This window comes from Ceratotherium simum, chromosome 35 (genome assembly GCF_057802395.1).
Source record: "Ceratotherium simum simum isolate JZ-2026a chromosome 35, ASM5780239v1, whole genome shotgun sequence".
NCBI lineage: Eukaryota > Metazoa > Chordata > Mammalia > Perissodactyla > Rhinocerotidae > Ceratotherium > Ceratotherium simum.
Genome location: NC_141934.1, coordinates 6,270,647 through 6,286,096, shown reverse-complemented (window position 1 = coordinate 6,286,096; position 15,450 = coordinate 6,270,647). Strand labels below are relative to the sequence as shown.

The 15,450-nt window shown below is 43.7% G+C and overlaps 2 long non-coding RNA genes across 2 annotated transcripts; both read left to right on the top strand.

Annotated features, from left to right (window-relative positions):
- Positions 1 to 1,502: 1,502 nt before the first annotated feature.
- LOC147912441 (uncharacterized) lies at positions 1,503 to 1,800 on the top strand. The gene is made up of 2 exons (XR_015549857.1): positions 1,503 to 1,597; positions 1,717 to 1,800. It is a non-coding gene; the product is annotated as an uncharacterized LOC147912441 (long non-coding RNA).
- An 11,776-nt stretch (positions 1,801 to 13,576) lies between these two features.
- LOC147912440 (uncharacterized) lies at positions 13,577 to 13,874 on the top strand. Its single transcript, XR_015549856.1, has 2 exons — positions 13,577 to 13,671; positions 13,791 to 13,874. It is a non-coding gene; the product is annotated as an uncharacterized LOC147912440 (long non-coding RNA).
- The last annotated feature ends 1,576 nt before the right edge of the window (positions 13,875 to 15,450 follow it).

The window sequence follows — 15,450 nt, the reverse complement described above, 5'->3', positions numbered from 1 at the left end:
CTATAATTGCAACTGTATATACGTGTTGTAAACTTTTCTTTTTGAAGATGACAGTGAAGTCATTATTTAGAGGAGACTTGAAATGTTTGGTGTTCTCACTTTAACAACATCCTCAGTGTTTTACTGTCAATGCAACCAGAGAATCAGTTCCTCAGACAACTGCCATTCAATTTCCTCTGGGATTTCTAGCTTAGATGTCATACATTTTTCATAGCATTTCTTCCAGATATTTTCTCTCTTAAACAAAGGTGTGTTTGTGAAAGGAAACATAGACTTTGATTTGGCTGGGGATATAAGAAAATGCGATTTGATTTTTGTATATTTTTAATATATTTGCTTTAATTTTTGTTGGTTATTAGTTATTTTATGTAATTGATCCTTTGGCCTCTTCTTTGGTATCATTTGTGGGTCTTACAGCATTTTAAATCTGATAACACTTTGAGGGGCAATTAGTCTCGTCATCCCATTTTCTCATCCAACCTTCCTGCTGGGGTTGATTTTATTTCTCATCCAATGTTTCCTCAGCCCTCACCCCAGAGCTGCCTGAGGACATTAACCTTGTGAAGAACTTTCCCAGGACAGGTAGTGTGATCCTGAAGGGCAGCGTCTGGGCACCTGGTGTGGCAGGAGACACGTTCCATTCTGTAAGAGGTTCAGGAGAAAAGGGAAAGGAACGTAAAATGGATTTGAAGGGATCAGGAGGCCTAGTACTGAGTTGGGAGGGGAATGAGTGAACTCAGGGGAAGGGGCACAGCAGGGATTTCCACCTCCCACTCAGCTGCCTTCCCTGGTGCTTGGGATGTACCACATGAGGTCACCAGGTGGCAGCAAAGGCCTGGATCTGGGGCAGGCGACTGCTGTGGTTCACTAGGCCTGATGATGTCCCAGGAGCTGCTTCCCTTTCAGCCCTTCTAAAGGGATGTGTAGAAAGAGTCCAAATCCGTTGTACTCCAATAAGTTCTTCTGTAGTGGGAACAATAAATGAACCCCAGGGCTCAGACTCAGGCCCCAATCTCAGGCAGTGCAGAGGCAAGGGACAGAATAATGCATGATGGCCTACACTTCTGGGGAGGACCAAGGAGACAGAAGGGAAGTGAGAAGCATCCTGCTTTGTCTTTAGAGCCCTTAAACCAAGTTAATGTATCTCTCTCAGCCTGTCTTGGACCCTGTCCGCACCCTCATCCCTCAGACAAGGAGTTGAAATCCTAAGATTCCTCAGCGGGAACCACCATGACTCCTGCCGTAGGAAGAACAGCGACGTGCAAGATGAGCTCCATGTCCTGGGCTCTGTCCTGGGCTCCGTCTGTCCTGACTTAGGAAATACAGGTCAAAGTGTTTTAACCCCACAGGTAAGCTCTGCAGCCTAGAGATACAGAAGAATCTAGAATGAAGGGCCAGTTCAGAGGAGGGTGAGGAGAGGCAGGTGCAGAAAGCAGATTTGCATGGAGGCCCCTCCCAACTCTGAGGCAGAGGGAGGGGATAAGAGAGGTCTGGGGGAGCCAGGGCCAGGGTTGGGGTCTCAGAAGGCAGCGCTCTTGGGGCATCTCCACCATGGCCTGGGCTCTGCTGATCCTCACCCTCCTCACTCAGGGCACAGGTGAGGCCTCCATGGAGGGGACCATGGGGACATCTGGGCTGATCCTTGGTCTCCGCCACCTCAGGCTCAACTGAGGCCACAAAAATGAACTCACTAGAGTGTGTTTTTCCTCTTTTCAGGGTCCTGGGCCCAGTCCGCACCGACTCAGCCTCCCTCAGTGTCCGGGACTCCTGGACAGACTGTCACCATCTCCTGCACTGGAAGCAGCAGTAGCTATTTCTCCTGGTACCAACAGCACCCGGGCTCAGCCCCCAAACTCCTGATTTATTCTGACAGTTCTCGGGCCTCAGGAATCCCTTCTCGCTTCTCTGGCTCCAAGTCTGGCAACACAGCCACCCTGACCATCTCTGGGCTCCAGGCTGAAGATGAGGCCGATTATTACTGTAGCTCAGCTACAAGCAGTTATAGTGCTTCAAGTGTCCACAGTGGTTCAAGTTCATGGGGAAGTGAGACCAAAACCTCCTTTGAGCTCACGCCAACCCCTCACCCCTAACTCAGGCTCTCTTCTATTTATTTCTTTGTCATCATTTTATTTTGAAATCATGACAAACAAATAAAAATTTAAAAATTGCTTCAAGGTCTCTTGTAGAACGTTTCCTGATTCACCAATTTTTAGCCTTTTACTGTATTTGTTTTCCATTATATCTATTTATTTGTTCTCTCTCTTTCTGCTTGTGTGTGTATATGTATGTGTGTAAATACACGTATATACACAATATGTAAATATACATACAAAATACATATATGCTCACAAAAATTATTTATTTTCTAAATCATTTGAGAGTAAAGTATATACACCAGCTAAGCTTTAATACTTTTTCTTTAGGTAGAATTCACATTCCATAAAATTCCTCACTTCAGGTGTATAATTCCTTTGTTTTTAATATATTCACAAGTTTGCACACCATTACCACTCTGTAATTCCAGAACCTTTTCATCCCCCTAAAGAAACACTCATCCATAATCTCATCCATAATCAATTACTCCCCATTTTCCTAGTCCTTCTACCCCCTACAACCATTAATTTTAGTTTGTCTCTATGGATTAGCCTAGTGGGGACATTTCACATATAGAATCCTATTGTACGTGGCTCATTGTGTCTTGCTTCTCTGGCTCATAACAATGTTTTTGAAGCCTCATCCATATTGAAGCACATAGTATCAGTATTTCATTGCTTCTTATGACCAAATAATGTTGCATTGTATGGATACACTTCATGTTATTTATGCATTAATCAGTTGATGAGATCTCATGAATTTTTCTGTCTCTTCTTCTCTCACAACCCAAGGGCAACCTATCCTTTCAGGATCTTAGGTGTGAAAATTCTAGGTTCCCATCACTTCACATGACAAAATAAAACTAATCACATTTGCTCTCAGGGAAATGTTTCGGAGGCATCAAGGCTACTTTCTTCTCTCATTCTTAGAGCATCCTGAGGATTCCATGTTGAGGAGCATCTCTCCTTCTTTTATCCCTGTTGTTTGAACGTGTCGTGGAAATGCTGGAGAGGGCAGGGTGGGGGTCTGGGCATCACCTTCATCAAGACAAGAGAAGACTTTGTCCCACCACTCGGTCTTTCTTTTCCTTTTCCAGTTTCTTTGTTCAAAGGTTCTAGGTGACAGTTTCTACCATCTGCAAAGGCTACAAGGGCAGGTGTTTCACCTTATACTTGCAGTTTCTCATGAAAACTTTTTCCACATCTACATGTATTCTGAGCTCTTGTCTATGAAGCTAAGGAAATGAAAAGTACTCAGGTACATTTCAGTTTATTTTTCTAAATTTCCTTTTTTTTTCCTTTGTGAAGAAGATCAGCCTTGAGCTAACATCCGTTGCCAATCCTCCTCTTTTTGCTGAGGAAGATTGGCCCTGGCTAACATCTGTACCAGTCTTCCTCTACTTTATATGCGACATCACCACAGCATGGTTTGACAAGTGGTGCATCGGTGCACATCTGGGATCCAAACACACGAACGATGGGCCACCAAAGCAGAGCGTGTGCACTTAACCATTATGTCACCGGGCCGGCCCCTTTTCTAAATTCTTTTTATTGTAAAATGCATCACCCCTAAAGAAGAGTGTGTGAAATGAATCAATAATCAATGAAGCCAAAGAAGGTTCTGGAAAGCTGTCCACACAAAGATGAATTGGTTTAATGAGCTTTGAGGTGGTTTTCTTCATGTGTCTTATGTTTGGTGTTTGTTGAGCTTCTGGACGTGTGGTTTCTTTTTGTCACTTTGTCTCCTCTCCTTTGGGAATTCCATGTATAAGTGTATTAGGCCATTTGAAGTGACCCCACATTTGCTGATAATATTCCATGTTATAAAATTCGCTTTTCCTTCTGTCTTTGCCTTGGACAGTTCCATTGCTGTGATTTGGAGGTCACTAGTTTATTCCCAATGCCTCATCTGCCGTTATCTCGTCTACTGTGGTTTTCATTTGTACAGCTTCCACTTTACGCTTCATTATAACTTGTACCTCTTGCCTGAGAATTTCTGTCTTCTCATTCCTTCCAGAGGCTTTGTTCTTATTACTTGTATCATTTTTTAAAAGCTGTTTTAAAGTCTTTATAGTATAACTCCAACACATCTGTCAGATTGGCATCAGCCTCTGTTAATTATCATTTCCATTGTAATGGAGCTTCTCCTGGTTCTTCGTATCTTGAGAGATTTTGGATCCTATCCTGGATAAATCCAATACTCTGTGATTAACTATGGGTCTTGTTTAAATCCTATTTTGATATTTTTGTGTTAGCCGGCTATCTGTGCAGTTGAGTCCAGGCTGCTGGCTCTATCATTCTTTTTGTGCAATGTGGTTTCTGTGTCAGAAAAACTTATGAAGTTTTTGACCTGCTCTTGGGATCTGTCCTAAGTGTGAGCTACTCAGTGGCTCATCTGAGACCCGGGTGGTTGTCTATCGCTAAAATCTTTTCCTAATATCTGTCTTATCATATTAGAATCCATGCATCTGCAGCTTGGAGAGGAGTCTAGGAATCATAAGCAATTTTCTGGATTACTTTCCAAGCTTCTTCCTCTCCACAATCTCCTCACTATTTCTGCCTCCCTGGCCTTGGTTTTTTTGTTTTCTAGTCAAAACCCATTGTCACTTTTATTACCCTGCACTGTTAGGCCCTTCCTGTGTCCAAGCCAAGTAGCAGAATGAAAAGAGGAACAAAACAATGGTTTGATTGTCACCTTGCTGAGAAAATACCTCCCCAAATCAGAAAGGACTGTCTCCATGACCTCCACTGTCACTGCTGTCACCACAGGAGAGGTGCCTAGAACCTGGGCCTTGGAGAACAGAGAGAGAAAAAAGAAAAGAAAAGGAAAACGTAAGTATTTTTAATTTGCTCTGAGCACTAGGAGCTCTCTTTCTCATCTTCAGGCCAGAACAAGGGAACATCTCCTGCAGCTCTTTCTGCCTCACGCTGGTGCCCCTTCCAGCCCTCTGGCTGCCTTGAGTCTCACCCAGTGTCAATGAGATTGCAAATACCATTGTGTTCCCACTGTCTGCCTCCTAAGATTAACTTTTTTAGGTACTCAAGTGTCTGCCCCATGGATTGTGTTGTGGTTTTAGAGATGCATTGTGGGGAGAAGGGGAGTGTATGTTTCCTACACCTTAAATGGACCTCGAACCTGATAAAACTGTTTTTATTTTGAACAATTAAATATGTTCGAACCATCAACAATAGAAAAACAGAAAGACAAACAAGAGTTTTAAAAGCTATTTAAGGAAAGAAACAGGAAGAACTGTTTTCATGATGGTTCTTCAGTGTTCCAAGGCTCAGAATTTATTTTTATCTTGGCCTGTGTACATGATGAGGGGAGGAAACCAAGCAGAAAACACATTTGGTGACCAGAGCAATAAATGAAACATAAAATGGAATGCAGTATTCAGATAATATAAAGTCCATAATAAACATCACTGCTGTGCACATCGAAATGCCCCATTATCAAACCTGCACCCTCCTCTCTCCTTAATCTCCTCTTAGGTCCTGTACAAAGGCCAGTGGCCTTTATAGTTTTCACTTGTCATGTTGAGAATCAAAAGCTGAGAAAGGATAAGTCACTTGATCACGAGTGGAAACAGCAGAATGGTGAGAAACAGATTCGGGGTAAGGATGGTGGCTCTTGCCCAGTGCTTCTTGTCCCCCATGGAGCTCCCTCACACCTGTGCGTCTGCTGCTCTCTGCTGCATGCAGGTGAGCAGCCTGGAAGTGACCAATCACCTTGTGAAATTCAATGCTGCAGATTGTTCAGAACAAAGAAGTGGGGGTGGGGACGTGACAAGCCCGCAGTTGGGGAGACTCTTCCACCACCCACCAACTACCACATAGCAGGTGTTTCCCTGGGGGTGGGCAGAGACACTTTCCTACAAGTAGAGAGGCCCGAAAGAGTGGACACCCAGCAGATGACACAGAAAGGACTGCCCTCGGCCTGGGATGATCACAGAGACACCTTCACATCACAGCAGAGACTCTGAAGGACCAGGGGTCATCAACGTGAGGGACATCAGCTGATTTTTTCTCTTGTATAAATCAGGTACAAAAAATTCAGCTTCCTAATCTTTAGGAAACACATGCCAAAATGTGTGAATCTGTTCCGATAAGCTGTCCAGGGATACAGAAGTATCTACAATTAAGGACCAGGTCAGAGGGGATGAGGAGAGGCTGGTGCAGGAAGCAGATTTGCATGGAGGCCCCTCCCAACTCTGAGGTAGAAGGAAGGGGTAAGAGAGGTCTGGGGGAACCAGGCCCAGGGTTGGGGTCTCAGAAGGCAGTGCTGTTGAGGCATGTCCACCATGGCCTGGGCTGTGCTCCTCCTCACCCTCCTCACTCAGGGCACAGGTGAGGCCTCCAGGGAAGGGACCATGGGGACATCTGGGCTGATCCTTTGTCTCCTCCTCAGGCTCATTGAGATGCCAACAGTAAACTCACCATAGTGTATTTTTCCTCTTTCCAGGGTCCTGGGCCCAGTCAGCCCTGACTCAGCGTCCCTCTGCGTCTGGGGCTCTGGGTCAGTCGGTCACCATCTCCTGTGCTGGAAGCAGCAGCGACATTGGGGGTTATAACTACATCTCCTGGTACCAACAGCCCCCAGGCACAGCCCCCAAACTCCTGATTTATGATGTCAGTTCTAGAGCCTCAGGGATCCCTGCTCACTTCTCTGGCTCCCAAGTCTGGCAACACGGCCTTGCTGACCATCTCTGGGCTCCAGGCTGAGGATGAGGCAGATTATTACTGTAGCTCGTATGGAAGCAGTAACAATTTCCACAGTGGTTTAAGTTCATGGGGAAGTGAGACCAAAACCTCCTCTGAGCTCACTCAATCCCTTCGTTCCAAAACTCAGGCTCTCAATTTTTCTTGTTATTATTTTATTTTGAAAAAATTACAAATTTTTAATAAAAATTTAAGGAAAACTAAACTCCTGAATAACCTTTTTCCCGATGCACCAATTTTTAACAATTTGCCATATTTGTTTTTCATTATATCTCCTTATTTCTCATCTCTCTTTCTGTATATATATGTATGTGTTTGTATATGTGCATACACATCTGTAAATATACGTACACAACAGACACACACAAAACTTATTCATTTTCTGGATCATTTGAGAGTAAGTTGTATACACTACCTCCTAAGCCTTAATACTTTTTAAAGAAAGAATTCACATTCTGTAAAATTCTTCATTTTAAGGTGTAGAATTCAGTGGATTTTAATACATTCACAGTTTGTACATCTGTTGACACTTAATTATTCCAGGACACATTCGTCCCCCTAAAGAAACTCCACATCCATTAACAATCACTCCCCACTTCACTCACCCTTCAACCACTCACAACCCTTAATTTATACCTCTGTCTATGGATTTGCCTATTCTGGACATTTCACATACAGGGAATCCTACACTAAAGGGTCTTTTGTGTCTGGATTCTTGTGCTTATCATGGTGTTTGCAAAGTTCCACCATATTGAAGCATATATTATCAGTACTTCACCACTTCTTATGACCAAATAATATGGCATTGTATCGATATACCCCATTTATTTATCCATTAATCAGTTGATGGAATGTCATTAATTTTTCTGTCTCTTCTTGTCTCACAACCCAAGGGCGAGTGATCCTTTCAGGATCTAGGGCAAGAAGATTCTAAGTTTACATGACTTCACATGACAAAATAAAAATATCACATTCATTCTCCGGGAAAGCTTTAGGAGGCAGTCAATGCTACCTTCTTCTCTCATTCTTAGACCCTCCTAAGGATTCCACATTGAAGGGCATCCTTCCTTCTTTTCTATGTGTTGTTTGAACTTGTCCTGGAAATGCTGGAGAGAGCAGGGTGGGGTTGGGCCTCAGATTCATCAAAGTAAGAGGGAACTTTGTCCCACTTTTGATTCTTTCTTTTCCTTTTCGAGTTTCATTTTTTTCTTCCCCTAAGGAAGATTTGCCCTGATCGAAGATCCACTGCCAATCTTTCTCTTTTTGTATGTGAGCCGCTGCCAAAGCATGGCCACTGACAGACAAGTGGTGTAGGTCCACGTCCAGGAACTGAACCCTGGCCATGGAAGTAGAGGGCACTGAACTTCACCACTAGGCCCCTGGGGCGGGGCCCCTTTCCCAGTTTCTTTATACAAAGCTTCTAGGTGACTGTTTCTACCATCTCCAAAGGCTAAAAACACAGACTTTTCACCTTATACTTGCGGTTTCTCGCAAAAACTTTCTCTACATCTACATTTGTTCTGAATTCCTAACTATGTAGCTAAGGAAAGGAAAAGCATTCAGGTACATTTCAGTTTCTTTTTCTAAATTCCTCTTATTATGAAAGGTATCATTCCTAAAGAAGTGGGCATGAAATGAATATTCACAACTTAAGGAAGAATAATAAATGGAAACCACATCGACCCACTGCTACATCTACCCACCCACAGCCTCTCCATCCAGCCCACTTTCCAGTTAGTCATTGTGATGAAGTTGGTATTAATCATCTGTTGTTTTCTTTACATTCTTTCACTGCACCTTCCTAGGTTGCATCCCCAAAACAACAGAGTTTGAAACAGTGGGAACCAGCAACAACTTCCTTGAGTGAGGAAAGGACAATGTGTCTATCAGGGGAGGCTCCGGGAGACATTGACCCTATGAGAGGCTCATTCTCATTCTTGGGTGAAGGTTCCCTGGCATCGATTGGAGCCCCTCCTGAAGACAACAAGTCAAGACCCCAGAGGAAGAAAAGGGACTTGTGTATGTGTCCTTACTGGATGTGGGCAGGTCCTGGGTATCCAGTAGGAGTATTGTCAGGGATTTAGCTGCCTCACTTTTTCTGTGCCTTGGCTCAGCATGGACCCCAGGAGTAGTCTGAGATCACTTCACCGGGAGGAAGAGAGATTATTCTTGGCTGATGGGGACCCTGTGACATGGCTCATGTCAAGACAAGCCTGGCATAGACGGGATGTACAAATCCAGGCCACGCAGACCTGAACATCACAGGATGCTGTCATTGCTGTCAGCCCCTGGCAGACATGCTTCCTCATGGTGAATCCTTCTGTCTATCGCCTACCAGGGAAGGCATCAATGGAGAGGACCATTAGAGAGAGGTGGGCAGAGGACACAATGTTCGTGAGACACATGGGGTTGTCCTCATGATTCCCACAGATTCATCTCCACCTGGCTTCCCCTCATCCAGAGAAGTGAGATTCAACGTCTGTGCAGGGAGGGGTCATGGGCAGTTGTCAACCAGCCTCACTACTCAGAGGAGAGAGGATGTGGCGAGCCACCTGCTACTGGAACAGCTTTCACTTATTTTAACTTTTAATTTATATCAACTCATCGCTTGCATACTCACGAATGATCGAGATTTAAAAATAATATGTCAAGTTGAACTTTTGCAGACTTGGGACTGGGCTTTGTCAGATTAAGTCAGTTAACAATCATCAATATGCATCCTGGCTTCCAAATTTGTGTTGCTGTGTATATTCCTGCTCCTTGGTCTCATACAGAAAACTCTGGCATATGACTATGACCTTCAATACAGGTTTAGTGGGGTTTAGGAAGAGTAGACATAGCTGGGTACTCACTCAATTTCACCTACAATGACCAGAGTGAGCATCCTCTGGCGACTGGAGTTTGTGTTGTGAGGGTTGGAGGAGAGAGAGAGAGAAAGAAACGATGTGATATAATCCTCAGGGAGCAAACTTCTGTAGTTGACATTTTACTAATGAATCAATAATCAGTGAAGCCAAAGAGCGGTCTGGAAAAGTGTCCACACAAACAAGAAATGTTTATAATGAGGCTTGAGCTGGTTTTCTTCATGTTGCTTATATTTGGTGGTTGTTGAGCTGCTGGAGATGTGGTTTGTTTCTGTCACTCTGTCTCCTCTCATTTGGAAATTCAAATTATATGTGTTATTAGGTCACTTGAAGTGGTCCCACACTGACTGTTAATATTCCATGTTCTAGAATTCATTTTTCCCTCTGCATTTGCTTTGGACACTTCCATCGCTGTGATTGGAGGTCACTAGTTTCATTCCCAGGACTCAATCTGCCGTTAATCCCGTCTCGTGCACTTTTCATTTACAGTACCTCCACTTTGTGCTTCATTATATCTTCCGTTACTTGGCTAAGAATTTCAATATTTTCATTCCTTTTTCGAGGCTTTGTTTCCTATATTATTTTTAAAAAGGTGGTTTAAAGTCTTCATGAGAAAGTCCAGCATGTCTCTCAGATTGGAGATGCCTTTTTGAATTTTGACTTTTATTACAGTTGAGCTTTTCCTGGTTGTTCACATGTCGAGTATTTTGTGTTCTATCCTGGATGTAGCCATCATTCTGCGATGAAACAAGGGGTCTTGTTTAAATCCCCTGTTGATACTTTGTTTAGCTGACGATCTGTCCGTGTGTCCAGGTTGCTTGTCCCGTCATCTTCTGTGAGCTGTGGTTTCTGCGTCAGGTCAATTTAAAACCCTTTTGAGTGACAGACTGTGCTCTCTCCGTCAGATCCCTGAACCCCTGTCCTGGAAGTGCTCTGCACATGGACTGTCTCCCCATCAGGATGGATCCTTTCCAAACGGCCCCTTTGTTCCATAAGGGAAGAGAGATTTTGTGGTTCTTTCCCCAATTCCTCAGGAATTCTCAAAGCTATCTAATTTCCTTGGTGAAACGATTCCATTTCTAGCTGGAATTCCAGTTACGAGGAATCATTAAGTACACAAAGAACTGAATTTCTGTGTAAGAATTTGTTGGGTCCTGAATAAAACTGGGCTTAAGTTCAAGAAGACCTGGTAGGGGGACCAACTCTTCACTTTCCTGCTTTCAGCACTGACATCCTGAGTCCCAGATGTGCTCTCATTCCTATCAAATCAGTCGATGGTCACCCCATCTAATAGTTCAGTCTTTCTCATATTGTTTACATCCTCTCATTTGTTTTGAAAATTCTTTTCCAGTTTTCTTCTTTTCTTTCCAGAATATGGAAAGTAACTTCATGCACTGATCATTTAAGACTGGAATAGCCAAGACTTGGAAGCAACCTAAGTGCCCATCAAGGAACGAATGGATAAAGAAGATGTGGTATATATACACAATGGAATACTACTCAGCCATAGGAAACGATGAAATCCAGCCATTTCTGACAACATGGATGGACATTGAGGGTATTATGCAAAGTGAAATAAATCAGAGGGAGAAGGTCAAATACCACATGATCTCCCTCATTAAGTAGTAGATAATAACAACAATAAACAAACACCTAGAGAAAGAGATTGGATTGGTGGTTACCAGAGGGGAAGTGGGGAGGGAGGAGGGTGAAAGGGATAATTCGTCACATGTGTGTGTTGTGATGGGTTGTAATTAGTATTTGGGTGGTGAACATGATGTAATCTATGCAGAAATAGAAGTATAATGATGTACACCTGAAATTTATACAATGTTATAAACCAATGTTACTGCAATAAACAAAACATTAAAAAAACAAAAAAGACTGGAAGAGTGGACACAGGATAATCTATAAGTGGCTGGTCAGAGCACCAGTCGGGTGGGGCGTCTTCTGCGGGAGACACAGAGTGGCAGCCCTGGGTCAGTGTAAGGCCGGGGGGAGGGTCCGTGCTGTGGGAGGGGGTGTCCTGTGGAGACAACCAACAGGAGGGGGAGGAGCTTCTGTGCTGGGTTTCATCTTTATTCTGACCCAGGACTTTCTCCCTGACTGTAGAAACAGGACTGAGATTCTCTAAGAATATACTACATGTGTGCGTGAGGGCAGGGAGCCTCCAATGCCTTTCCTGTGTTTCTGCTTTTGAAGGTGATATGATAATTTCCTCTTAAGGGGGTAATAACAATATTTTGTAATGGGAGCAGTAGATGGAAAATCGGTAGCCAGATTTTGAACAAACAGGATGTTTCCAAATGTGACATGTCTGGAAATACCACTGCACTGTGCATCTTGTTTTTTGGTGACTATCGTGGGGGACTAGCCGCCTGCATTTTCTCAAATATCACTATAATTGCAACTGTATATACGTGTTGTAAACTTTTCTTTTTGAAGATGACAGTGAAGTCATTATTTAGAGGAGACTTGAAATGTTTGGTGTTCTCACTTTAACAACATCCTCAGTGTTTTACTGTCAATGCAACCAGAGAATCAGTTCCTCAGACAACTGCCATTCAATTTCCTCTGGGATTTCTAGCTTAGATGTCATACATTTTTCATAGCATTTCTTCCAGATATTTTCTCTCTTAAACAAAGGTGTGTTTGTGAAAGGAAACATAGACTTTGATTTGGCTGGGGATATAAGAAAATGCGATTTGATTTTTGTATATTTTTAATATATTTGCTTTAATTTTTGTTGGTTATTAGTTATTTTATGTAATTGATCCTTTGGCCTCTTCTTTGGTATCATTTGTGGGTCTTACAGCATTTTAAATCTGATAACACTTTGAGGGGCAATTAGTCTCGTCATCCCATTTTCTCATCCAACCTTCCTGCTGGGGTTGATTTTATTTCTCATCCAATGTTTCCTCAGCCCTCACCCCAGAGCTGCCTGAGGACATTAACCTTGTGAAGAACTTTCCCAGGACAGGTAGTGTGATCCTGAAGGGCAGCGTCTGGGCACCTGGTGTGGCAGGAGACACGTTCCATTCTGTAAGAGGTTCAGGAGAAAAGGGAAAGGAACGTAAAATGGATTTGAAGGGATCAGGAGGCCTAGTACTGAGTTGGGAGGGGAATGAGTGAACTCAGGGGAAGGGGCACAGCAGGGATTTCCACCTCCCACTCAGCTGCCTTCCCTGGTGCTTGGGATGTACCACATGAGGTCACCAGGTGGCAGCAAAGGCCTGGATCTGGGGCAGGTGACTGCTGTGGTTCACTAGGCCTGATGATGTCCCAGGAGCTGCTTCCCTTTCAGCCCTTCTAAAGGGATGTGTAGAAAGAGTCCAAATCCGTTGTACTCCAATAAGTTCTTCTGTAGTGGGAACAATAAATGAACCCCAGGGCTCAGACTCAGGCCCCAATCTCAGGCAGTGCAGAGGCAAGGGACAGAATAATGCATGATGGCCTACACTTCTGGGGAGGACCAAGGAGACAGAAGGGAAGTGAGAAGCATCCTGCTTTGTCTTTAGAGCCCTTAAACCAAGTTAATGTATCTCTCTCAGCCTGTCTTGGACCCTGTCCGCACCCTCATCCCTCAGACAAGGAGTTGAAATCCTAAGATTCCTCAGCGGGAACCACCATGACTCCTGCCGTAGGAAGAACAGCGACGTGCAAGATGAGCTCCATGTCCTGGGCTCTGTCCTGGGCTCCGTCTGTCCTGACTTAGGAAATACAGGTCAAAGTGTTTTAACCCCACAGGTAAGCTCTGCAGCCTAGAGATACAGAAGAATCTAGAATGAAGGGCCAGTTCAGAGGAGGGTGAGGAGAGGCAGGTGCAGAAAGCAGATTTGCATGGAGGCCCCTCCCAACTCTGAGGCAGAGGGAGGGGATAAGAGAGGTCTGGGGGAGCCAGGGCCAGGGTTGGGGTCTCAGAAGGCAGCGCTCTTGGGGCATCTCCACCATGGCCTGGGCTCTGCTGATCCTCACCCTCCTCACTCAGGGCACAGGTGAGGCCTCCATGGAGGGGACCATGGGGACATCTGGGCTGATCCTTGGTCTCCGCCACCTCAGGCTCAACTGAGGCCACAAAAATGAACTCACTAGAGTGTGTTTTTCCTCTTTTCAGGGTCCTGGGCCCAGTCCGCACCGACTCAGCCTCCCTCAGTGTCCGGGACTCCTGGACAGACTGTCACCATCTCCTGCACTGGAAGCAGCAGTAGCTATTTCTCCTGGTACCAACAGCACCCGGGCTCAGCCCCCAAACTCCTGATTTATTCTGACAGTTCTCGGGCCTCAGGAATCCCTTCTCGCTTCTCTGGCTCCAAGTCTGGCAACACAGCCACCCTGACCATCTCTGGGCTCCAGGCTGAAGATGAGGCCGATTATTACTGTAGCTCAGCTACAAGCAGTTATAGTGCTTCAAGTGTCCACAGTGGTTCAAGTTCATGGGGAAGTGAGACCAAAACCTCCTTTGAGCTCACGCCAACCCCTCACCCCTAACTCAGGCTCTCTTCTATTTATTTCTTTGTCATCATTTTATTTTGAAATCATGACAAACAAATAAAAATTTAAAAATTGCTTCAAGGTCTCTTGTAGAACGTTTCCTGATTCACCAATTTTTAGCCTTTTACTGTATTTGTTTTCCATTATATCTATTTATTTGTTCTCTCTCTTTCTGCTTGTGTGTGTATATGTATGTGTGTAAATACACGTATATACACAATATGTAAATATACATACAAAATACATATATGCTCACAAAAATTATTTATTTTCTAAATCATTTGAGAGTAAAGTATATACACCAGCTAAGCTTTAATACTTTTTCTTTAGGTAGAATTCACATTCCATAAAATTCCTCACTTCAGGTGTATAATTCCTTTGTTTTTAATATATTCACAAGTTTGCACACCATTACCACTCTGTAATTCCAGAACCTTTTCATCCCCCTAAAGAAACACTCATCCATAATCTCATCCATAATCAATTACTCCCCATTTTCCTAGTCCTTCTACCCCCTACAACCATTAATTTTAGTTTGTCTCTATGGATTAGCCTAGTGGGGACATTTCACATATAGAATCCTATTGTACGTGGCTCATTGTGTCTTGCTTCTCTGGCTCATAACAATGTTTTTGAAGCCTCATCCATATTGAAGCACATAGTATCAGTATTTCATTGCTTCTTATGACCAAATAATGTTGCATTGTATGGATACACTTCATGTTATTTATGCATTAATCAGTTGATGAGATCTCATGAATTTTTCTGTCTCTTCTTCTCTCACAACCCAAGGGCAACCTATCCTTTCAGGATCTTAGGTGTGAAAATTCTAGGTTCCCATCACTTCACATGACAAAATAAAAATAATCACATTTGCTCTCAGGGAAATGTTTCGGAGGCATCAAGGCTACTTTCATCTCTCATTCTTAGAGCATCCTGAGGATTCCATGTTGAGGAGCATCTCTCCTTCTTTTATCCCTGTTGTTTGAACGTGTCGTGGAAATGCTGGAGAGGGCAGGGTGGGGGTCTGGGCATCACCTTCATCAAGACAAGAGAAGACTTTGTCCCACCACTCGGTCTTTCTTTTCCTTTTCCAGTTTCTTTGTTCAAAGGTTCTAGGTGACAGTTTCTACCATCTGCAAAGGCTACAAGGGCAGGTGTTTCACCTTATACTTGCAGTTTCTCATGAAAACTTTTTCCACATCTACATGTATTCTGAGCTCTTGTCTATGAAGCTAAGGAAATGAAAAGTACTCAGGTACATTTCAGTTTATTTTTCTAAA